At 49.0% G+C, this 24,858-nt stretch overlaps 1 protein-coding gene across 1 annotated transcript in view; it reads left to right on the top strand.

The window, feature by feature from the left end:
• Nucleotides 1-15,276: 15,276 nt before the first annotated feature.
• LOC147706109 (embryonic polyadenylate-binding protein-like) overlaps nt 15,277-24,858 on the top strand; it is a 552,087-nt gene continuing 542,505 nt past the window's right edge. The window contains exon 1 of the mRNA XM_086929033.1: nt 15,277-15,543. The gene's annotated coding sequence lies outside the window, so the exon portion shown is untranslated. The remainder of the gene's footprint in view (nt 15,544-24,858) is intronic.

Genomic DNA, 24,858 nt, shown 5'->3' with positions numbered 1-24,858 from the left:
ATGGCATTTACAATAGTATCAGCGAGAAACAAGTGAGAAAAGCAGATAGGGACTGGAAAGAGAGAGAGTGACAAAACGGAGATTGGACCAGAAGTATAAACAATAGTCCCAAACAGGGAGCAGATCTGTGGAGAAGGAGGGAGATCAATAGGTCACCTAGCTGGAGACCAGCGGGGACGGAGGAACAGACCACGTTCGCAAGATGGTGGACAAAGGACAAGAGCGACAAAAGGAGACGGTCCCAAAATCGCAGGGCGCACACGAGTCGCAGTCCTAAAGTTAGGAGGGCCAAGTCCGAAGAAAACCAGGGAATGTACCTATACAACCTTTTCTGCTTTGATTAAGGAGGTATGCTGGCCCATACACTAGAACGAATTGTCTGTTTTTAATATGTAATTGCCGCCTGTAAATGATTTGCAGTATATGGTCACGATTGGCTGTATAATCCACTTTATCTTCTTTCTTTTCCCTCGTGTACTCACTTCCCGCTCAACTGGGTCACCGCTGTTGCATTTCAACGTGTTCGCATCCAATGAGCCTCACATGACTCACTATGGCCGGCATTTAACTCCTGCCTTCCTGGCTGGTTCGTACCTGCCGGACTCACGTCAGCATTACCGGTTTCCCTAACTGAGGACCCACTCCATTCCCAGGCTGCTTGTGAACGACTTTGGAGTTATACCCCTGGGACCCCAGACAGTAAGTTGCCTCCCCGGCACCCGCTCACCTTGGTTTTTTCAGGTTCGGAACATTCCTGTGCCCGTGCTAATGTTTTCCTTAATCCCCGAAACAGATGAATGCGCCTTGACGCTCCCGACTATTCTGCTGTTTTGACCAGAACCAGTATCGCCATACCCTTGCTGACTTCCTCCATCCTCTGGATCCATTCCACCTGGTAACTACCGTCTCTCAGCCCCAGATACCCTGACCCGGACGAGCCTTGTTCTAAACGTTGTAAGTCACTTTGCCTTCTCCCTATATACTCCCAGGGCATATTTCCATGCCTCTTCTATTCCTCCCCTTACCTCCTTTCACAGGCACATGCCCCTACACCTGCAACTGGCCACCTTTACTACATTCTCTCCCCATCTGGGCCCACCTTCCTGAGGGGTCCTTGTCCGAATCATAACTAGTAAGTGGCTCTTTTTCCGACAGCACTAATGCCCCTTTTAACTCTTCAAGCTGCATTATCCCACATTTCGTTTCTTGCCTTACAGTTGGATCTCTACAGCCTTCTGCCTGAGACCACCTAGCTCTCGCCTCTCATCTCTCATTGACATCAAGTGCCTCCAGCAACCAGCGTTCCCTGTTTTTTCAGCCTTAGCTCTTCCCCTGCTGCCTGCTTCATCTCATCTCTCTGAGCCTAGACACGCTGTATTTTCCTACTAGCACCTGGATAGATCTGCCGTGTTCTAACTGTCATTATTTTCTTTCTTTGGCTCACTCCATTGCCATCATGGCCTTTGCTTTTCTTGGTCCACTATTGGTTGTTTTTATTCTCCCCACAGCACTGTTTTGTAACTATTTGTAACGTGGTCCTGATGATGGCCTAACACTGCTACAGGCCAAAACACCGTTGACTTTGACAGCGAAATTTACAGAGCCTTTTTTCGAGAACTCCCATTTAAATCACTTTGTATGTACTTGCATTTATTGTACGGGTAACTATACGCACACATCTTGTATATAATTTGTTCTGTTTTTACGCCCCCTTTATCCGCTGTACATACTTCCTCACGTGTCACTTGCCCCATTCACTGTTTCACGAGCCCTTGTGCACAGTATAACACAGGTTACATGTAATTGAATGTAACACAGTGCTTTTCATGTTTCTTAAATATATGAAGAAATATATACAACAAATTTCCTTTGACTTTGCAAATTATTATCTCCCTGTTTTCCTCCAGTTTTCCTAGCAATTAGTTGTGCTCCTGATAAATTGTCTTTGAAATAACACCCTTAGAGACACTGTTCTATGTTACACTTTTAGAAAGTTGGCATTTTCTTTCTTGAACCATTCGTTGCCTCTGCCTGTCTCTGAATACACGTCTGGGTCAGGATAACAGTTGGGCTGTTAGTGTATTCATTTTCGACAGTCACACAAAGGGAGCTGAGATGTGTCCTGCATATCCTGATGGCCCATTACCGGGCTGATGGATCTTCCTGACCTAGAGTGGTGGGAAACGCGGCATGGACACCTGACTATGGCTGTGCCTGTCCTCATACAAAGAAGTCTCCACCCTCGGAAGGGGCGTGGCTTGGATGCCGAGGAGGTAGGCAGCGTGAGCTCGGAGCTCCGTGCGCGATCCCGGAAAATATCCTGAATATCTGATCGGACCCCGATGTAACCAGTATCATCCGGTACTGGAAGGCACTGCGGAGGGCCCGGGGCCCACGGAAGACGACACCGAGCCATTCCACGGTGGTATTTCGGCTTTGAAAGTTGGACCCAGGCGAGAAGTCGCGGACCCCAAAATGGCGGCGAGGGCATGAGACTCTGAAGCGACGGAGACATCTGCCTGGAGACCTGCTAAGGACTGCTCCCTGGCGACACAGGGGTGTTGACAGCTGCATCGCGCCTCTCCCCCCAGGTGCCGAGTGGACCTTGGGCGCGCCCTCGGGCGGAGACTGGGGACCCCCCCCTGGTAGGGGCGACGACAGTGCGATAGTGACCCAGCGACGAGAACCCCGGGCCCTGGCACGACTGGCGCCGGCCGGGCTGCGGTCATTCAGTGTTTCCTGCTTTTTGGAGATAACTTCGGACCCGGGAGCCCTGCCGGAGGGCGGAACCCAACGGCAAACGGAGGACGACCAGGAAAGTACCCGGAGGCCACCGAACGAGCCGGCCCAGATGGGGAAGACGAAAGGAAAGGGAGATGGCGCGACCGATACTGAGGCCGCGGAGGGAGCGGAGCGAGACCAAGCGGCATTGCAGCGGATGCAGGATCGTATCCTGGAGGCCATCGCCACCACAAAGGTTTGGGCCTCCTGAAGGCCGACCATGACAAACTTAAGGACAGGGTGAAGTCCGTGGAGACCACGGTTAAAGAATTAGCCCCGGGCCAAGCCACAATGAAGGCCCAGATGGCGGACGTGATGGACCGTCTGAAGGTGCTAGAAAGGAGGGCCGAAGATGCGGAAAACCGAAACAGGCGCAACAACGTTCGCCTAGTGGGCCTGCCGGAAAAAATCGAAGGCGACGACATGGTGGGCTACCTGGATAATTGGTTGCGGACGGAGGTGGCACCGGAAGGATTGTCCCCCTTCTTCTCCCTGGAGCGGGCACATAGAGTTCCAGCGCGCCCGCCAGCCTTGGGCCTTCCTCCTCGCCCAGTGGTGTTTAAGTTACTCCACTACCGGGACAGAGACTGGCTCCTACAGAGGGCGAGAGAAGCGGGGCCATTTCAAGTGGATAACAACAGAGTCACCATGTTCCCGGACTATACATTTGAGACGCAGCGACTCCGGGCAAACTTTCTGTCCCTCAAACGGGAGCTCCGCCAGGAAGGCATCAAGTACTCCCTGTTGTTCCCTGCCAAGCTAAGAGTGGTGGTGGATGAGAAAACATTATTCTTCACGACCTCCGCGGACGCTTGGGACTGGTGGGACACTTATAAAGCGGGTACGGATGGTGCTAAGGCCAGGGAGGAGGAGGCTAAGGTGGCGCAACCGGTCAGGCAATCCCAACGGATCAGGAGGAACCGCAAGAGGACCGGAAAACCATCTGTGTCGCAGACGGAGGCGGAGAGGCAGGCGGCACTGCAGGCGGTAGTGGACTTATCTAGGACCGCCAGGAGTCGGTCCGGGAAGGGCACGGAATCGGAAGACCCGGGCACGGGCTCAGAGACGGGACAGTCGGAATTTGGTGGAGCCCGGGGCCCTATTGTGACGCCGCAGACTTCGGGGGAGATACTGGAGGCGTGTTGAACTGAACTGGTGGAGTGAACTCGTTGGTTGGACACCGGGGCACTGGGCCCGCAGCAATGGAGCGTTATTGATTGAGGTTTTGGGGAGCTGTAAGGTGGGGATTGTGGGATGGAGTGCACGGGGCTGATTTGTTTTGAGGTTCCATTGCATTGAGCCACGCCTTACTGGCCCCTAAGGTCACCGCAGTGGGGACTGCGACTATTACCGCCTTTCCTTGAGGGGTGGTCGGGAGTGTTGGTTTGGATGGGGGTACTTCCAGTTGCGGGGGGGCCTGTCCTGGGGGGGCGGGAGAAGCGAGCAGTTGGGGTTGCTCGGGGGGTAGTTGTTGTTGGAGGGGTTCGGCTTCCTGTTTGGAGAGGGTGGGTGGGTGGACCCGTGGTCGCGGGACTTATGTGGACATTGTTCTTTGCTCTTTGGTCCGGTTGTGTAGGGGGGGATGGCTAGTACCGGGGCGCTGAAATGTGTGACCTGGAATGTGCGGGGTATGCAGTCCATGACGCGCAGACATAAAGTCCAGGCGTACCTCAAGCGTAGGGGGGTTCATATAGGTTCCTGCAGGAGACGCATCTTAACAAGCAGGAGGGGGCTGCTCTGCAGAGGCGCTGGAGGGGGCAGTTATTTTACACGACATTTTCGGCTTTTGCAAGGGGGGCACTGATTTGGATACGAGCGGGGGTCCCCTTCCAGGTCTCGAAGTCAGTGGTGGACCCGGAGGGCAGATATGTGGCGGTGGAGGGAAGGCTGAGAGGCAGGGTGATATCTCTCTGTAATGTGTATGCTCCTAATGTAGACCTACCCGCCTTCCTGTCTACCATCTCGGGTAAATTGGCGGGTTATTTGGCAGGGCCGGTCCTCTTGGGGGGGGACTTCAACTCGGTTGAGGATGTGCTACTAGATAGATCCCATCCCCCGCTGCGCGCGTCCCCAGTGCATAGGGTCGCTAAGCGTAGGTTGGAATGGCAGGAAAGCTGGGCCCTCACGGATGCATGGAGGGCGTTGCACCCCACCACTAGGGACTATTCTTTTCACTCGCACCTACATGACCTGCATGTGAGGCTGGATGCGTTTCTTTGTTCGGCGTGTGTGCTCCCCGCGGTGGGAGGGGCGGAATACTTGGCCAGGACGCTATCGGACCACAACCCTTTGTTGATGTCTCTGGACTGGATGGTGACTGTTAACTGCGTGCCAACATGGCGCCTGCAACCTGACACCCTGGATGACTTGTTGTTCAGGGAGGCCCTGGGTGAGCGCATTGAGAGATATTTTGAGGAGAACAGTGGCTCGGCCTCCACTAGGGCGGTCGAATGGGATGCGTTTAAGGTGGTGGTGCGGGGACACTGTGTTGGACACACGGCAGGGGCTCGGAAAACACTGCTGGACGACTTAGATAAGGCCGAGACGCGGCTGAGGGACTTAGAGAAGAGGCGCCCGAATCACCCTGAGCTGCAGGAGGGGCTTAGCGGGGCACGGGAGGGGCTGGCGGTAGAGCTAGAGCGGCTGCGCAGTTTTGATCATAAGGCGTACATGGCAAGGGCGCATGCGGAAGGTGATAAGGCGGGGTCGAAGCTAGCTTGGCTTGCTAACCCCGTCCGGAGGGGTGTGCCGATCATGGGTATCCAGGTGCCAGGGGAGGAGCCCTGCCACACTCAACCCGGGATCCTGAATAAGTTTCGTGCTTATTATGAGGGGCTCTATGAGAGTGGTGGAACGGGAGGGGCGGACGAGCTTGAAGAGTTCTTGGACGGGTTACAGTTGCCGCGAGTGGAGGACTCGGAGGCGGAAGAGCTAGGTCGGCCCATCTCTCTTGGGGAAATAGGTTGTGCTGTAAAGCAGATGGCTAGAAATAAGACCCCGGGACTCGACGGACTGCCAATCGAATTTTATGGTAAATACCTAGAGCACCTTGCCCCACGGCTGCGCGAGGTGTACAACGAGGCACAGGCGAAGGGCCGACTCCCGGGCTCCATGTGCGAGGCCCTCATGATCCCGCTCCTGAAACCGGGCAGAGAGGGTGCGGCTCTGTCCTCGTATCGTCCGTTGTCTATGTTGACGACGGACTACAAGATCCTCAGTAAAATTCTGGCCAACAGGCTGCTGGTACACATGACGAGCCTGGTTCATGGTGACCAGTGTGGTTTCATACCGACACGCAACACCACTCATAACATTCGTAGGCTCACGAGACTGATGGGCGCGGACTGGCCTGACGCCGTCTCCCCATTTGTCCTCTCCATTGATATTGAGAAGGCATTTGACAGCCTTGAATGGGGATACTTGTATGAGGTGATGCGTCGCTTCGGGCTGGGGGATGGATATATAAAATGGACCAAGGTCCTGTACACTGAGGCGGTAGCGAGGGTTCGGGTGGGCGCACTGATCTCGGGACAATACCCGATTAAACGTGGCACTAGACAGGGTTGTTCCCTATCCCCGCTCCTATTCGCGTTGGCGATGGAACCCTTCGCGGCGGAAGCCAGACTGGGCCGCCACTACGCAGGCTTATCATTTAGGGGGAGACCGCAATTCATCTCCCTGTACGCAGATGACCTGCTGATGTTTTTGGCCGATGCGGGCCCCGAACTTCAGGGGGCACGGCAGCTACTGGGGCAGTTCGGCCGGTTGTCGGGCCTGAGGGTCAACTGGCCTAAATCCTGTCTGTTCCCCCTGAGGCCGGGTGAACCGTGCCCACTCACTGCTCAGGAACTCCGGTGGGAGCCGCGCTGCCTGCATTATTTGGGGGTCTATGTTTACCACACCCCGTCCGACCTACTGGATGGCAATATTACTCGCTGCATCAACGCTTTGCGGGGGTCCATGGACTTCTGGGCAACTCTGCCGTTGTCCCTGGCGGGTAGAATCTCCCTGCTTAAGATGATAGCCCTGCCCAGGCTTTTGTACTATTTTAGGACGCTCCCGGTATGGGTCCCGAGCTCTGTTTTCAAACGCCTAAGGTCATTGGTCATAGCCTTTTTGTGGGGCACGGGAAGGAGGCGCATAGCGCTCGACACCCTATTGCGCCCCAAAGATGATGGAGGGATGGCGGTGCCGGATTTTGAAGGATATTACTTAGCCGCGCAGCTGCAGACCTTTACTCAGGAGGTGGCGAGGGTGTATAGAGGCCCCGAGGACGCGAGAGTGGAAGGTACCCCGCGACATGTTCTGGCGTATATCACGCTGCACCAGAAGCTCCGGGTGGGAGACCTGACGGTCGAGGAGCAGACGTTCCGGCTTTGCTGGGACCGGGCCCGTAAGCGGGCGGGTGTCCGCTTTATGTATGCCCCCGAAATTCCGCTGGGGATGGTCACCGCCCTCCCACATGGAGGCGACTGGTCGCGCTTACTAGGATGGGAGGAGGCGGGAATACAAATGCTGGGTGACCTTTACGAAGATGGGGTGTTGCTGCCTTTCCAGGGCCTGCAGGAGCGATTTGACCTTCCGAGGGGCGACTACTTGCTGCACGCAGCAGTCACAGGCGCCATGCAAGCTCACTGGGGGGAAGGGCTGCAGGAACCGGGCACCTCGATGGCCTGCCAGTACACCATGATGGCGGCGGGAACCTTTAAGGCTGTCACGTGCCTGTACGCCAGGATGCAGCGGGAGGCCTTGCAGCCTTTGGCAGCCCTGAAGGCCAAGTGGGAGCTGGACCTTCAGGTGGAGATACCAGACACTACCTGGGGCCAGCTGCTAAGGCGGGCACGGAAGAGCTCGAGAAATGCCAGGTTTCAATTGATTCATTTCTATATCATCCACAGGGCATACCTCACCCCCGGGAAAATCCAACAGTATTTTGGGGCGACCGACGCTGCTTGCCCCAGATGTAATACAATTGGGGCGGATTTGTGCCATATGCTGTGGGATTGCCCCTCTCTGGGAGACTATTGGCAGGAAGTTGGGCGGGCCCTTAACGTCGCGACGGATAGGGATATCCAGTTTACCAAAGCGGTTGGTGTCCTTCATTGGTTCCCGCACACGCCTAGGAACAAGATGACTAGTAAATTTATAGACTTGGGGCTTATTCTGGCCAAGCGGGAGATCACAAGGAACTGGAAGTCCAAAGTGGGGCCCACGTATAAAAGATGGTATGGGGAATGCCTGAGATGGGCCGCGTGTGAAAGTACCTTACGGTACCAGATGGCCTGGAGGTTGAATGACGAGAAAGCTCTGGAAAGGGCGACTGCATGGGAAGTGATGGTGCAGGCGCTCCGGGATGTGGACGATGAGGGGCAGGATGGCGAGAGCGAACTGGACGGGGCGGACCCCATCACTATACAGGAGAACACACCTTAGTGAAAGATTACTTCCTCCTGCATCACACCGGACACTTTTACACTGTTTAGTCCAGCGCAGAGCGACCACGGGGGAGGGTAGGTAGGAGGCTGTTTTGGAGGGATGTTGGGGTACCGAAATTTGGGGAGGGGGAGGGGTGAAAATCGCAAAAGCAACCCAGGGTTATTTGCCTAAGGAAGCGATCAGACTTTGTAAGGAGCTACAAGAAATGGGCAGGGATGAGGTCACCCGCGCCAAGGCTGAGGTGACCCCCCGGATGGAGATCGACTGGGTCGCACTGAGCCTGTACATGTTGTATTATAACTGATGATTGTATTGTCTGTACATTTATATTGGTGATGCAATAAAAATGATGTTAAAAAAAAAAAAAAAGAAGTCTCCACCCTCTGTAATGTGTCTGGAGCCAGGGCAGGGAAAGGCAGGGTTTTGTGCACTATAAAGACTTTTCTTTGAAGTTTGCCTACTTAAAGGGCTCAAATGGGTGTACGTATTGGACCTCTGACACCATATGCTCAGAACACTTCTGGGTTGAGGACATTCTGCCAGGAAGCTGGATTGCTGTCAGGAGAGGCTTCCACTTTGCTGTTTGCTTTGTTGTGCTCGACAGCTGCTGCTGCTTCTTCCCTGGGAGTGAAAAGACTGGGAGTTGCTTTCTACATCCTGCTTCCGAGGTTTTGAGTTGAGCTTGCCTCCTGTTAAAAGTCTCAATGCCATCAAAGACTTCATCTGCAATCACCTGGACTCTACTGCTGCGAGTCCTACTCTGCCAAATCCTGTTCCTGGGCCCTTGGAAGTGAGTTCTGGTGATACTAAGAATAAAATTAATGCATCGACTCTAAGTGCTGTTCGGAATCAATGCAGCACCAACAAAATGTGATGCATCGCTGCTGCCTGCACCAGAGTATGTCCCTACTTGATACAACGACCACAACATACAAAGCAGGACCCAGCTTTTCTTCACAGTACCTCCGAAGAACTGCTGCTGCATGAGTCTTGGGCATAACATCACCAAAGTTTGTGATGCACTGCTCTGACTCCGATGCAGTGCCTGCTTCATCGCTGTGGAATCGACGCAGCACAACTCAACTTTCTACCCATCGTCCCTGGGCGCCGATTTCATCGACACTGCAGCAAGGAAACAAAGCTATGTGTCCGAAAATGACACACTACCTCCCCTGCGGCAGGAAGGAACCAACGCATCACCTCCCCTGCCTAGCAGTAATGAACAGATACATCGCCTGCTTTCTCTGTGCCTCACCTCCACTGCGCCTTGCATCGTCTTTGATATTTGATAAATCTAAGGTACTCTTAGACCTGAACTTTTTTTCTTTTAAAAATGTATATCTTGACTTGCTGTATGCTGGATTGTTGTGTTTTATACAGATAAATATTGGGTTTTTTTCTAAACCGCTGCCGTGGAGTCCTTTATTAGTGTTTTCACTGTGTGTGTGTACAAATATTCTACACGGTGATTCTGGGATAAGCTTGACTGTTCTGTGCCAAGCAACCAAGGGGGTAAGCAGAGGTTATCTTAGGTGTGTAACCTACATACCCTGACTAGAATGAGGGTCCCTACTTGGACAGGGTGTAACCCACTGCCAACTAGAGACCCCATTTCTAGCAGCCATTCTAAACAGCAAAGTACATGAATCTGCTTTGGTGATCCTATGCAACAAAAGTGCCGCCACCAGGTTGGGATTTGGAGAGCGCATCATGCTCACAGAAACTGCTGAGGACAGAGCGAGCAGATTAGAAGTGGTTGAATAGCAAAGGTCCTTGCCTGAAAAAACAAAGGTTCTAATAAACAATATGTTGCTGGCAGTTGGATGAACACTTCACTGTTGCCTGTTCAAGACATTCATGACTACCTAGCATAGTATGTGAAGATACCAGACAGCCGGAAGAGCAAGACTTATACCTTTGAGTTTCTTGAAGTTATTAACAGTGTGATAGGCTCTGTCGCCATGGCAGAACTTCGCAATGCTCGAAGTCACACATTGATAATTGATGAAAGCACAGACATTTCAATCACCAAAATGCTCATCCTGTACTTCAGGTTCAGATCTGCAACATCAACAGAGCACAAAACAATATTTGGGGGAATAGTGAACATTTGTAATGCCGAGGCTATCACTAAAGCTGTGAAAGGCTTCTACACTGCCAATGAACTGGATCTTATTGAAATGATCATGTTTACGTCAGATGTTGCATCAGTAATCCTAAGAAAGAACAATGGTGTTGCTACCCCCTTTAAACAAGAAATTCTGCATCTAATTGAGCAGCATTACGTCGCCACAAAGAAGATTTGGGAATTGATGATGCCTTGAAGAAGGTGCCGATGCTCAAAGAAATGGAGACATTACTGAGGACAGTCTACACTGTAATCTCCAGATTTCCTGCAAGGAAGTTCAAGCTGGACAAAATTGCATCAGTAACTGATTTTGAAGCGGTTTCATTTCGACCACTGAATCAAGTGTGGTGGCTTTCACTGCACTTTATAGTAAATGCACTAATGCGTAATTATGAGGTTGTACTCGATACTTTGAGCATGAGAAAATTGAGGAAAATGATCCAGTTGCTAAATATTGCTACGAAAATCTGTCTGATGCCAACTACCCTATTTCCATAGCAGCACTGAATGACATTCTAGCTGAACTGTCGTCTTTTTTCAAGCTGTTTCAAAAACGCTTGTTGAAGCTGTGCAGTATGCCAGAGCTAAGATTGGCCAAATTAAGGGACAGTACTTGGGAAACGCTGTCTTTTGGAGTAGCACAGTAAGAGATCTACTCCCTTTTTACAGAGAAGATAGAGAGTTTGATAGTGAGCCGATTTTGTCTTTTGTTTCACTTCTTTGTGAGCGTATGAAAAAAAGATTCCCTGTAGATGAACTGAAGTAGAGGGCAAGCTTTGAATTCCAAACAATAGCAACGCAATCACAAGTTGACTTGGGGACTGAGAATTTACAAAGACTTGTGGAAAACTATAAGAATATCTTGGCCCTGGGAGACTGTTAAACACATGATGATGTTGGTCAACAGTATAGAGAATATAAGTATGTTGTGGCAGAATATGTAAAAGGTGGATTGTTTACAACCTTTCAAAACATGGTGAATTTCACTCTACATAATGCTGCTCAGTATAATGTGGTATCTCAACTTGTAAATGCCTGTGCAACATTTCAAGCATCAAGTGCAGAATGTAAATGAGGATTTCGCCTCATGAACACTATCAAGTCTAAATCGAGAAATAGACTGGAGGATAATCACTTGGATATGCTGATGAGGACAAAGGCCGGCCTCTTAAATGGCAAAGTGGACCTTGATAGAGTTCATCAGCACTGGAAGATTAGCCACGACCGAAGAGAGAAGCAAACATGTCACACATCTAGTGACAAACGTAACTTGTCTGAGCCACCCTTTCCTACTGTCTCTGTTTGGCCAAGATGGGCACATTTCACACGCTTCCTCTTAGCAGGTACATTAATTGTTAGGTTGTACATCAAAATGCAACTGTGTTATGTAATTGCCAACTTCCTAAATGTATATATTCTTGTATAGTCTTCCAACATTCCCTCATGACTGAGCAGTGCTCCTATCAAGAATATTCAGTAAAATCTTATAATGGTGCTACCTTCAGAGTCCTGTCCTTTGAAAAACATGGGGTATAGGTGCAACTAGAATAAACAATTCTTGTCATGATGATCTGTATCCACATTGCACAACTGTCGCAAGACCCTGTTAATTGGAGCTATGTGTGTGAAATGCACTTGTGTTCGATCTGATTGTGAACACATTTTTTTTGTGATTGCCACAGATGTACATACTTGTATGCTGTGCTCACATGCTTGGTGCACATGGCCTTGTCTGCAGTGCTGAGATTTTTCACTGCCACACACAGAGGAAAATATTTAGACCGAGCATTACCCCTAGGTGTTTACTCTTCAAAAATGTACAGATTTGCTAGGTTTCCTGGGTGCTGACAGTTTTCAGTGGAAAAACTTGATGCGGCCATATTGAGTTTTGGGCCGCTTACTCTCGCAGGCACTAGGCCTACCCATGAGGTACCATTTTTATTGAGAGACTTGAGTGAATGCTAGGTGGTAGGAAGTTTGTTGGTACCCACAGATTCCAGAACTTTTCATCATAGAAATTTTACAAAAATGAGTTTTTTTGTCAGAGTGAGATTTGCAAGGGAAATATTGTGCAGGAAAAACGCATGAGACCCAGGCAAGTCACCCCACCCTGGATTTTCCCAGATGTCTCGTTTTTAAAAAATTTACAGGTTTGCTAGATTTTCTTTGGTGTTGACTGAGCTAGGGTTCAAAAGCCTCAGCTACCCACATTGCAAAAAAAGGGGTCCCTTTTCAGTGGAAAAACTTGACGTGTCTATGTTGCTTTTGGTCCATTTCCTATTAAATGCACTAGGCCTACCCACACAACTGAGTTAACCTTTTTATCGAAAGACATGTGGAAATATTGAATTAAGATTTGTTAGTACTCAGTAAATTGTGTTGCCTTTGTTCCTTCCAAATGTAAGCCAGTGTATAAGAAAGAAAACGTTTTGAAAAATGCACTCTGAATCACATGCCAGTATGTGTATCCTTAAATTCAGAGTTGTACAAATAACCACTACTCCTAAACACAACATCTGGTGCCCATTTCAGAAATACATGGTTTCCTTGATTCCCATATTCACTCTACGTATTTCACAATATGAATTGACTATGCTTAATATAAAATGAAAAAACATTGTGTGCTGCAGCTCAGTTGTTGGCAATGGGGTTCCTTGGATTCTTGGACCACCTTCAAACCCCATATATAACTGCAGCCAGAAAGTTCTAGTGGACGTAATGGTATATTGCTTTTGTAAACTGTTCATCGTGACAAAAACCTACAGATGAAAACGTCACAAATAGTGGGGTTCCCCCCCTCATTTTCAACATTTCTTCATTTCAACAGTTAGTTTTGTTTGGAGCAACTTAAGGGGTCTACACGTGGCCCCTTGCTTAATTCAGAATTCTGTCTACTTTTCAGACATCTATAGCTTTCCTGGATCACCCTTGGGATTCACATTGGTTTTCACCACAAACTGGAAGTAGGTTGAAAGTAGGAAAAATGTGCTACCTCTTTGAAAAATGCCAAAACTATGGTAAATAAAGTTTGTTTTTGATTCAGCTCTGCATGCTCCTGAAAGCTGTGTAGATGATGACTTTAACACAGCAAACCTTTTGTTAGAGCCATTTCTAGGGGGGGAAAAACACTTTTTTGCGGAGCACTTTTTTCCTATTTTCACCCAAAACACAAAATGTAGCTATATTTTGCCAATTATCTCGGTCCCCTCCAGGAAAATACACAAACCCTGGTAAAATCAACTGGATGTTGAGAAAAGGAGGACCCAACTTTGATGTGGACACCTTATGTGGAAATAAATTTTTTTTATAAAAGCCTACTCACGAAGTACCCTCAGTAGTTAAAAGGTTAATTATGCTCTCTGATCTGACCTGGCTGCAGGGACTGGGAAGTCAGAATTCAACTTTAATAATGTATCTGATCGAGACTTCTAGCTACAGATTCCTTACTTATGAATTTCCCAGGCGTCAGGCTGAATCCGGAAACATTTGCTGAGCAATACCCCTTGCGCGCGTCATCGGGTGGCTCCATTTGGCTCTGCGTGTCGATGAAGTCAGTAATTACGTCACGGTGCCTACATAGATGCCACCCAGGTGCGCGGACATCAGTTCTTTTCTTTCTGTGCCACTTAAGCGTAAATCCGGGAAGAGCTACCCCTCTGCCGCTTTTTGACAGGCTTTTTTCTCGACTTTTGTCAAAATTTTTGACAACTTTGTGTTCGAGGGATATTGGGTAGGAAGACAGGTTTTAAACCGTGCGGACTTTTCTCCACACGATGTCGATTACCGATCCCCACCGCATAGGTCTATGGTGTCTTGAATGCGATTCGAAGTTGTGTTCAGACTGCCGGGCAATGGCTCCGAAGACCTTGAGGGAGCGGGCATTAAAGTTGCTTGCGGCCATCACCGTTGAGCGACACTCTGAGGAGGTCCCTATCCCGTTCGAAGAAGAGGTCGTGGGATCACTCTCGGAGCCCTATGTCCTCTTCTTCCCAATCAAGGTCATCTGGACACTCGGGGAAGAGGCACAAGGAGAAGACCAAGCAGACTTCAACTTCACCTCAACTGGCATCCATCGTCGAAAGAGGTAAGGAGGTCCGACGCTCTAGGCACTGTTCTGCAGAGTTTCCGGATCCAGCCTGACGCCTGGAAAATTCAAAGGTGAATAATCTGCAGCTAGATAGAGTCTCTACCAGATAATGCGTTACCAAAGGTAAGTAACTTGCTCATTACAGTTGAGTTCTGTTGATTCTTTATAATAGGCAACTCAGGCACGCCACCAGACTCGATTCAGGCAGGAGTTTCTTGAAGCTAAAAATGGCTTTATTTTAGCTATCTCCTATCTTTAGCTGCGTTTATTTCCATAGAAGTCAATGGGAGAAATGCATTCCTCCTAAAAATCCCCTACTTTCCGGTTATAATAGGTTGGCTTGTCTAGCAAATGGGTATATCACAAGTCACCTATTACAAAGAAATTTGAGTTTTTTATTACAGAAAACCATTAAGCGCCAGAGCCTCTAATCAGTTGAAGAAGAGGCTATAAGTATATGGCTCAGCACATCCCACTGCTTCCTCATTATAATAAAGAAGCGTTTTGAGGGTCTTGATGTGTATTAAAATAATTTCATTGGTATTTGTGCAGATGCCTCCCACTGTGCTTTGTGCAGCGTATAATCAAGGGACCCCGTGAACCTAACTGAAACCTCCCACTTTTTGTCCACATGCCCAGGGCCAACACCTAAAAACGCCAAGGCCCGAAAGAAAACGCGGAGACCTCTATTTGCCAACCAGTCGCAGGTCTCCTCTGTAGTCTGCGTCGGCTTCGTAATCTTATTATCCAAACGATGAGGCAGAGGTTCTTGGCGACGGGAATTATATAGATTTATATGACGGGAGTGAGTATTTAAACACGCCCCTGCCTAAAGCGACAGCCCACGTACGGCCGAACTATCACTTCCGGTACAGGGGGCGGCCTCTTTCAGCGCGGGTGGACCTTCTTTTCCTGGACGGGCATTATTGTAACCAATCACAAGATTCGCGGGGAAGCACAAACACTAAGAAACTCCTAGTTTGGTCCCCAAGTCTGTCAATCACTATAAAATTCGCGTTTATTTTCCGTTTTCTTTGTCTTCACTTGTTGAAATTGGTTGAAGTTCAAAGAAAAGCAGAGGAATTCAGGTTTTAAGACCTTCGGGCAGGAGGTAAGACAATTGTTTGTGAACCTCTAACTGAAGTGGGAGGATATGTAGTGCATTTTGCTACAAAAATATGTATATATATATATATATTTTAATGGACGCCTACTGTTAATTTTTTGTGTCCCTTTGAAGGAGCCTGCTGAGCTTTTCCTAATTTTGCAAGCAAATGGAACGTTTGTTTTGTCTTTTTACGTTATTTAGCACTTATTTCCAACTAATGCTAAACTGAGTTCTGGTGGTGTTCGTTTTATTGAATTTAAGAGGAGCTGTGTGGAATTATTTGTGCGTTATTTTCTAAGGAGAATTTTTGCCTCAAGGTAGGATTTGTTGTGTTAATTCGTATATTTTTTTTAAATATAGACCAAGCGTTTCAAAAGTTATTTTACTTAATTTCTGGCAGTCGCAAACGTGGGAAAACATTTTACAAACAGCTTAAATGCACTCTACCCTTATAAATCAGTTTTCGAAGTGTAAATGTATTGAAGAACGAAAGGGTGAGCAGTGATTCAGTCTCTCCTAACAGGTGGTTATTACCGTTTCATCAGCTGATTAGTATTTCGCCATCCGTTTCGTGAGCAAGTCAGTTTTCAAAGGGGTCGTTGGTGAATTGATTAATAAACAGTAAGCGTGCCATTTTAAGGGCATACTAAACGCAGCACATATGGATTCATCTTTCCAACGAAGGGACTAGAGAAAGCCGGCTACTGATGACGAGTGGTGTTTATTTACAGTCAAGAAAATTGCACGTTTGCGAGGCCTTGAATTGTTTCCCGCGTGAGGGGACAATAAACTATCCAGCAGCTGGAGCGTTAACTTGAGAATTTCATAGTTTCCAAGAGGCCGATAGGGAACTTGGGGACATTATTTAAAGTGTCTTCAAATTTGCATTATTATTGCAACCTTAAGTGTTTCCAGGTATACGCATAGGTTGCTTTGAAACGGAGCGGAAGGGTATAGGTCATCAGTGTGCCTGGTTTGGACTACATTTTTAAAATAGATACAGTTTGAACTAGAATGTGAGGTGGAAGACTCTTTGCCGTGTGACTGCAGACTCTCCAGTGAAGAGCGAGACCAGCTTACGACGGGGAGAGAGCTCCAAGAAGTGAACAGGAATTCAAGAATGCCCCGGAGACTGATAAAGCCAGGTGTAGGCTGTGCGAGACAAGTCCATGCGCTTTCCCAAGTTAAATAGCTCAAAGCAAAATCTTTAGCCGCGAGAAGGGTGTTATAGAGAGATTTAACTGCGGCCCCACATGGGGTTTCTATTTGAAGTGAAAACAAATCAATTTGGCTCCTTGAGTCCCAAGATGGAGACCAGCTCCTGTTGAGGTTGCCGGGCCTAAGACTATACTTCTTGTGATGGAGTATTTAAGATGAGTCCCAAGAGTGGACAGGAATCCTAAGTATGTGTTATGTTGACGGAAAACATGGACAGAGGATATTCTAGAGGTAGAGGGGCAGCATATACTACTTTTAGTTCCTCAAGGATGACAGAATAACAATCGGAGCCACCCCCAGTAGGTGGGATGGAAGTGTTGTGATGGGATAAACACAGTCTTAAAATCTCCAGCTTCACATAGCCTAGCTCAACAGCTAGAGTGCAGTTTCGAAATGAGGATGCTGACCCTCATTCAAACTAGGTTCTATTTAACCTCATTCAGTGGATAGTGTAGCAAAGAAGGGGTTCCCACAATGTGGGGTCAACTAAGTGTGTTTATTCACATGGATGGAAGACCACTTGACATCCACCCGGCTAGCTACCAACAGCTGGTAACTGACCCTGCCGAGAAGCCTCCCATAACTCCCAAACCTCTGCAAGCCATGAGCATTTCATTATGAACACTACACACCTAACCCTTTAAAAACAAAAAGAATCCTAATACTACTATTTACAAGTAAAATCTAAAGAAAAATTAATACGCATATAAAGGATTCCTTAATACTGAACAAAATTCAATTTCTTGGGATTGTACTTTACTTGTGTACTTTTCGGCACCTCCACATCTTGTCCTTCCTTGATTGTATAGTGGTCAACCTGTTTCCTCAGCACAAGTACTTTGAATTGTACCATGTGTGTACATCTCACACTCTACACCTTAAAGTTCAACACTACTTGGCATTCTTAAACCATCACTCACACCACTGGGGTCTGCAACTAGCTTACCAGCCTAGCTAGACTCACCCCAACTATATTCCCTACCTGGTTCTACTGTCATCCGCCACATCGCCATAATAATCGTACGCTCCAACGCATGTCACAATTCACCACGTCTGTCTAGCCATTTCCTTTCACCGAAACACCTTTAGACACAGAAATTAGTCGTAAATTCCATATCATGCCTCCGTCTATTTTCACTGCTTTACTGAAACTTTCAACCACCTGCATTGCATCCGACCATTTAGTCAACCACCACAGCATAAATTTAGACCCCGACTTCCTACCCTTTAACATCTCAAATGGGGACAATCCTGTGACCGTGTAAGGTGTTGTTCTGGATGTCAATAAGGGAGCCCTTAAAGCTTTCCTCAACTGTAAACCACTACTTATGGGCAACTAAATAGATTCTTTGACTACTCTATTAAAGCGTTCAACTTGACCATTTGCCTGGGAGTGATAATTAGATACTCTTTTGTGTTGAACACAGCACCTTCTTAAAAACTGTCCATTTACTTGCTTATAGATTGTGTGCCATTGTCAGATAGTAGTTCCTCGGGTAACCCTTCACGACAAAATGTCATCCAAAAATTCAATAAACTGCAAGGATGTAACCTTTTCTACAATTTCAACTCCGGCTATTTGGTGAAATAATCCACTGCGGCATACACGTCCTTACCAGGTAACATTCTAACAAGTCAATTCCTAATCTCCGCCGACCTTGAGCATATTCAATATGACCCACATCAACGGCCTGGCGGACTTGTCACTTTTCACACACGGACTGCACTCCCTCACCCAATCATACCATCTACTCCAGGCCACCAGTAGGATTCAAGTATCCTCCTCTTTGTGGTAGACATTCCCATATGACCTTCATGAGCCAAACTAAAATTAGATTCTCAATTTCTGTGGTGGAACAATTGTATCACCTCTGACTGTACCATCAGAAATCCTTAGTTCCTCCCTGACTTAAAAAAATTATGCCACCTCACCACTCAATTTCCTCTACTCTAGCCAACCTTTACTCAGATAGGTTTGAACCTCTCTTAGAACGCAGTCAACTTGCATGGCTTCCCTTCATCTTTCTTTAGATTGGGTTTAATTAGCTTGGAAGCAGGCCCTTCTCCTACCGCTTCTGAAAAAGCCTAATTTGGATCCGCCAGTACACGCCCACTACCGGCCTATCTCCCTCCTTCCTGCATTTGCCAGGGTTGTTGAGAAACACGTCCATAATTCCCTGTCCTGTTTTCTTGAGACCAATAACATCCTACATTGCTCCCAGTCTGGCTTCCGCACTAACATGAGCACGGAGACAGTGCTGCTAGAAGTTACAGAGGTAATGAAAGAGGTCTTGGATTCAGGGGGTAAGGTGATGTTGGTTTTGCTCGATCTCTCGGCGGCCTTTGACACCGTCCCCCACAGCGGTCTCCTTTTAAGACTCTGGGAGATTGGTCTACGAGGGACGGTGTTCAACTGGTTCGCGTCTTTCCTAGCGGACCGCCGTCAAACGGTCTGGGCCCCCCGTTCTCTGCCGAGGTGCCGCCTGTGAAGGCTGGAGTTCCGCAGGGTTCCATTCTAAACCCTGCTCTCTTTAATATCTATATGACCCCCTTGGCGGCACTGGCGGAGTCTCATGGTGCCCGGATCGTTTCATACGCTGACGACACCCAGCTCCTCTTTTGCTGTGAGAAGGGCTCTGGCTTTAATGGGGAGAGTCTCCGAGATTGCCATGGGGCTGTCTTTCAATGGTTCCAGCTTAACAGCCTCCAGTGCAACTCGGATAAATCCGAAGTGCTTTTCTTCGGATGCCCTTCCGAGCCTCGGTGGCAGTCTTGGTGGCCCAAGGACTTGTTTCCTCCCTCCGTCGCTTCCGATACTGCTAAGAACCTCGGAGTGAAAATTGACAATGGCCTTACCTTGAAACCCCACATTTTTGGTTTAGTCCGGAAATGCTTTGGCCTTCTTAAAATGTTGAGGAAATGTCTCCCTTTACTTTCTTTGGCCCATAGAAAGACCACTGTGCAGGCATTGATAGGCTCTCACTTGGACTATGCCAACATGCTCTATCTCGGACTTCCGGAGTACCTTCTGTCACGTTTGCAAATAGTCCAAAACTCTGCTGCACTTGCCATCTTTGGACTCCCATCGGAGAGCCAGTGCTAAAGATCTCCTGAAAACCCTGCACTGGCTCCCAATTCGAAAACGAATTTTCTTTAAGACGCTTACCTTGGCCTTCAAGGCTCTTCACAGCATGGGCGCCAAATATATCAGCAATCGTTTGGTTTTCTACCAGCCATCTAGATCACTTAGATCAGCTTCCCTGGCCTTGGCTTCCGTTCCGGCTATCAGACGAGCCTGTATAGGAGGCCGTTCTTTTAGACGCTTGGCGTCTCAGTTATGGAACACCCTGCCGACTCCTATGAGAAAGACTGTTAGCCTGTTAGTCTTTAGAAAAGATCTTAAGTCCTGGCTTTTTGTTCAGTAATTTCAGGCATCTCTCCTGTCCCTGTACCGCCGCAGGTTTTAAAGCGCCGGGACGCTCCTCTGAGTAGCTGAGCGCTATATAAAACTCATTTTAACATTTTAACATTACCATTTTATTTTATTACATTTTTGTTTTTAATTGGCATATAGTAAAGAACATTACAGAAAAAAAAGAAAGAAAAACATTGGCAATCAGCACGGTCCATGGCAGTCCTCATAAATAACATAAAGAGCAGAGCTTGAGCATATAATAAACAATATCAAAAATACACAGGTAATGGAGTGACACATTGTAGACAGCAAACTGCAGGTTGAGACCTCGTATATCCAGAGACCCTGACTCTGTGGAGATAGCACCATTCGCCTTAGCGGGGGCACCTGTGGGACACGTCGCCAAGGTCTAGTACCCCCCCACCCGAGAACAGTCAATATTGAATCGTTTACATAGCGGTTTCCGTCATTGCAGTCAGAGCAGTATCAGTCAGTGGGGGAGAGGTGTTCTCAACCGTCTCATCGTCACCTGTGCGGTGTCTATCAGTGAACAGGGACCAGTAGTTCTTAGGCCTATTGCGCGGTGGGAGCAGGTCGCTATACAGTTCCGTCTGTGTGCAGCAAAAAGTCATTTCCCTAGTCCACTGTGTTAATGTAGGGGCCGGGCCACGCATCCAAGTACGCGCAATACACCGTTTGGTACGCGCAATACACCGTTTGGCAATCAGGAAAGCCATATCTACCAGTCTTCTATACCTGGGGCGAAGGGGCTTGGAGTATCCCAGTATGGCTAACTGGGTCAGGAGTCAGCGCGAGTTGCGTGATCTCGTTGAATTCACGGTACACTGAGTTACAAAAGGCGAGGACATCTGGGCAAGCCCAAGCAATATGTATAAAATCGGCTAGTAAAACCCCACATCTCTCACACTTCGCATCGTTGCGTAGGCCATATCTATGTAGTCTATCGGGGGTGTAGTACACCCTGTTGAGATATTTAAAGTGCTGCAGCCTATGTCTGCCATTCAGAGATATTCTCCTCGTACTCGTGCAGCAATACTGCCACATCTCCTCCCCCAGTTCAATTCTCAAGTCAGCCTGCAACGCCAATCTCGGTTTGGTATATTCCGCTGTCCTCTCAGAGAGGGCAATGCAATATAGATTGGTGATTAGTTTAGAAGGGGCCTTAGCATCGACAATGTAGTCAAAAGCTGTCACTATCACAGGTTCCTCCATGTCCTCCCCCAGTAGGCCCCTAAGAGCGAGCCGCACTCTGTGGAACTGGAAGCGTGCTAAAAGTGAATGCGACCCATCCTCCGTCTCTATCTTACTCCAACTCTGGGCTGACCCCCCCAGAAAAGAGGTCACCCATAGTATGGATCCGCAGCCCCCTCAGAGCCTCCACCACTCCCTTGTCCCTACATGTTGGCAACCACGCGCACCACTCCACAGGAGCGTTAGGGGCATATAGGAGGCTACACGCCTGGATATCCATCATGTGATGCCAGGCGTGCGTTACAACGTTTAGAGAATCAACGAGACCTGTTCTGCGATCCGCAGGTCTGGATAACAGTGCCGGCAAGGGTGTCAGGTCTGCCACTATGGACTATGGACTCTATATGTATATGGGGAATGTTCACTGGTCTGTGAATCCATTGGTAGCGTGGGCACATTGCGCCACACGGTAGTAAAGCTCCAAATCCGGGGCTCCCAGCCCTCCCGCCTCGTATGGACGCACTAATATTTTCCATGCTACTCTGGGCTGTTTCCCGGCCCAGGCCAGTCGCAACATTAATGATTGTATCCGCTGGAAAAAGTGCTGTGATAAAACCATAGGTATGTTACTGAATAAAAACAAGAGGCGCGGGAGAACCGCCATCGGGGAGATACGTCCCATCAGCGATAGTGGGAGCGCTATCTATCTCTCCACATCGTCCTCTAGCTTCGAGACAGCCACCCCATAATTCTCACGGAGTACCACTTCAGAGTCCGTGTGGAGACGTATCCCTAAGTACAGAACTGCGTCCGTGTACCACTGAATAGGATAGTCCGGCTCAAAGGGCTGCATGGCGGGAGTAAGCGGAAACATAAGGGACTTCTTCCAGTTGACCTGTATCCCCGATAGCGAGCTAAACAGGACCACCTCACGAAGTACAGCCGACAGTTGCACCTCCAGATCCCTAACATAGGAGGGTGTCGTCAGCGTATGTAGATACAATCAAATTATAGTTGGGGAAGCGTATCCCTCTGTGGCTATGATATTCCTGCAAGGCGCAAGCCAAAGGTTCCGCAACCAGTGCGTACAATATAGGGGAGAGGGGGCATCCCTGTCTCGTGCCTCTGCTAATCCGTATAGGATCCGAGGTGAGAGAACCTATGCGTATGTGGGCAGACGGGTGGGTGTACAGCGTAGCCAGTAACTGCAGAAACAGCTCACCCACCCCCATGCGACTCAGAACCTGGCGAAGGAAAGGCCACTCAACTGAGTCGAAGGAAAGGCCACTCAACTGAGTCGAAGGAAAGGCCACTCAACTGAGTCTAAGGCCTTCTCCATGTCAAGAAAGACCGCCAGCGCGGGGACCTCGGGGCGTGTGTGTTGAAACGCCGCAAAGACCGTCTGGAGATTGTACTTAAGGTTTCGGGTCGGAACAAAGCCGGCCTGTTCGGGGGCCACCAGCGAGGTCACCATGGGGGTAAGGCGATTGGCGATTACCTTGGCAAATATCTTCGCATCGACGTAGAGCAGTGACAAAGGGCGGTAGGAGGCACAGTCTCCCGGGTCCTTATCGAGTTTGAGGATTGCCACTAAGAGAGCTTCACGTAGAGTAGGCGGCATCGTGCCAGTGTCTGCCATGTCCTCGCAGAGGGAGAGGAGGTGTGGTATCAGTAATTCCGAATAGGCCTTATAAAAGACCGCAGTTAGGCCATCACTGCCTGGTGCGCCACCAGCCTTCCTCGCCGATAGCGCCCAAACTGTTTCTTCCCGTTCTATTGGCCGCGCCAGGAATTCTCGTTCCACGTCAGACAACCAAGGAAGCTTGATGTGGGTTAGGTAATCTAGTATACGCTCCTCCGATATAGGGCCCCGCGAAGCGTATAGTTTCGTATAATACTCCCGAAAACGCTCCGCCACCTGCTCATCAGGGAGCGGCTCCTCAGACGTAGGCGACCTAATTACTGGGATCGACGTTCTGTTCAGTTGGCGCTTAGCCAATTGCGCCAGAACCGCGCCCGGACGATCCCCCCCCCCTCCTCATACACCCGAGCTGTTGCGTATTTTCCCATATGTTTTATCTCTGAGTCAGCCTCCTTATTGTATTCGCGTAGCATGCTGGCTATCTCCTGAGCTAGTGCTACACTGCCTTTGTGGACCTGCTTCCGCTACAGCTCCTCCAGTTTGGATTCCAAAGTACGCAGCCTTCCCCTGATCGATTTTAGAACTCCCGCATGTTTTGACAGGGTGACCTCTCTAATGTACACCTTGAACGCCTCCCAGACAGTCTGGAATGAGTCCACGGAGCCCACATTAGTTTAAAAAAAGGTCTCAATGGCCATCGCCAGCTCCTCCTTAACGGAGGCGTCTAGCAGCGAGTACGGAGGAAAGCACCAAGCAAATGGCGGGATGCGCTTCCCTGGGGCCATCAGCGTCAACAGAATAGGGGAGTGGTCTGAGTTAGGTACGCGGTAAAACCGAGCATGCGCGCACCATTCGAGTAAGGCTTGTCATAGCCAAACAGTAATCTATCCTTGTGTGTATGTTGTTTGGGGCCTAGTAGTGTGTGTAACCACCTTGCGTAGGGTGCAAATGTCTCCATATGTTACGCACGTCCAAGCGGGCCATTTGAGATTCTAGTGCTCTAGCCAAGGCCGATGGACGACGGTCGGGTCCGTCTGATATATCTAGGTGCGGTTGCCTAGTCATGTTAAAGTCGCCCCCCCCCCCCCCAGAGCACGTCCCCTTTTGAGTACTTCTCAACTTTTGCCCCTAAGTCCATGTAAAAGTTAGGGTTGTCGTAATTGAAGCCGTAGGTATTCACCACACAGACATCCATGCCTTTCCCACAACACCGCATGATGGTATATAGTCTGTCACAGTCAGTAGCTAAAGGCGTCATCTTGATGTGTGTCTTCGGGTTGACCCACGTGAGCACCCCCCTGGCGTGTGTCAGGATTATCCCCAGGAGTGACCGGCCTGCCTACGGCGGTCTGAGTGCCTGTGCCATAGTGCGTGCCTGTATGTACATCTCAACTATGTGTTGTGCCCAAGATATGAGGTGACCCAGCAAAGTTGCCCATTCCCAATAAACAAATTACACAGCATGAAAACAAAGCATAGCAACCCCCGCAAAAGTCAGACTGGGTCTACTCAAACTAATATGAACTGTCAGTGCCGTACCAAGAAATCTGAAAAGCATATCAAGCCGACTCAGCATATTCTGTCTCCTTTTAGTGCAAATGTCCGTCCCTCCAAACATTCCCCCCTGAACACCCACCCACGCCTGCCCTGCCCCAACTAAGCCGCGTACACCCTTCCCACCCCCAGGTCCCGCTCCATTACCCCAACCCCTCACCAATGCAACAAGGCTCCTAGCCAGAACAACTAAGTCAAACATCCCCCCCCCCCATAGCACACATTAGAACTCAGTGGTTATCACGCAAGGGCAAAGGTAGCCCACAAATGCAGTCTG

This window comes from Lissotriton vulgaris, chromosome 7 (genome assembly GCF_964263255.1).
Source record: "Lissotriton vulgaris chromosome 7, aLisVul1.2, whole genome shotgun sequence".
Taxonomy (NCBI): domain Eukaryota; kingdom Metazoa; phylum Chordata; class Amphibia; order Caudata; family Salamandridae; genus Lissotriton; species Lissotriton vulgaris.
Note: the sequence above shows the minus strand (reverse complement) of the source record. Positions and strands in the feature narration are given on the sequence as shown.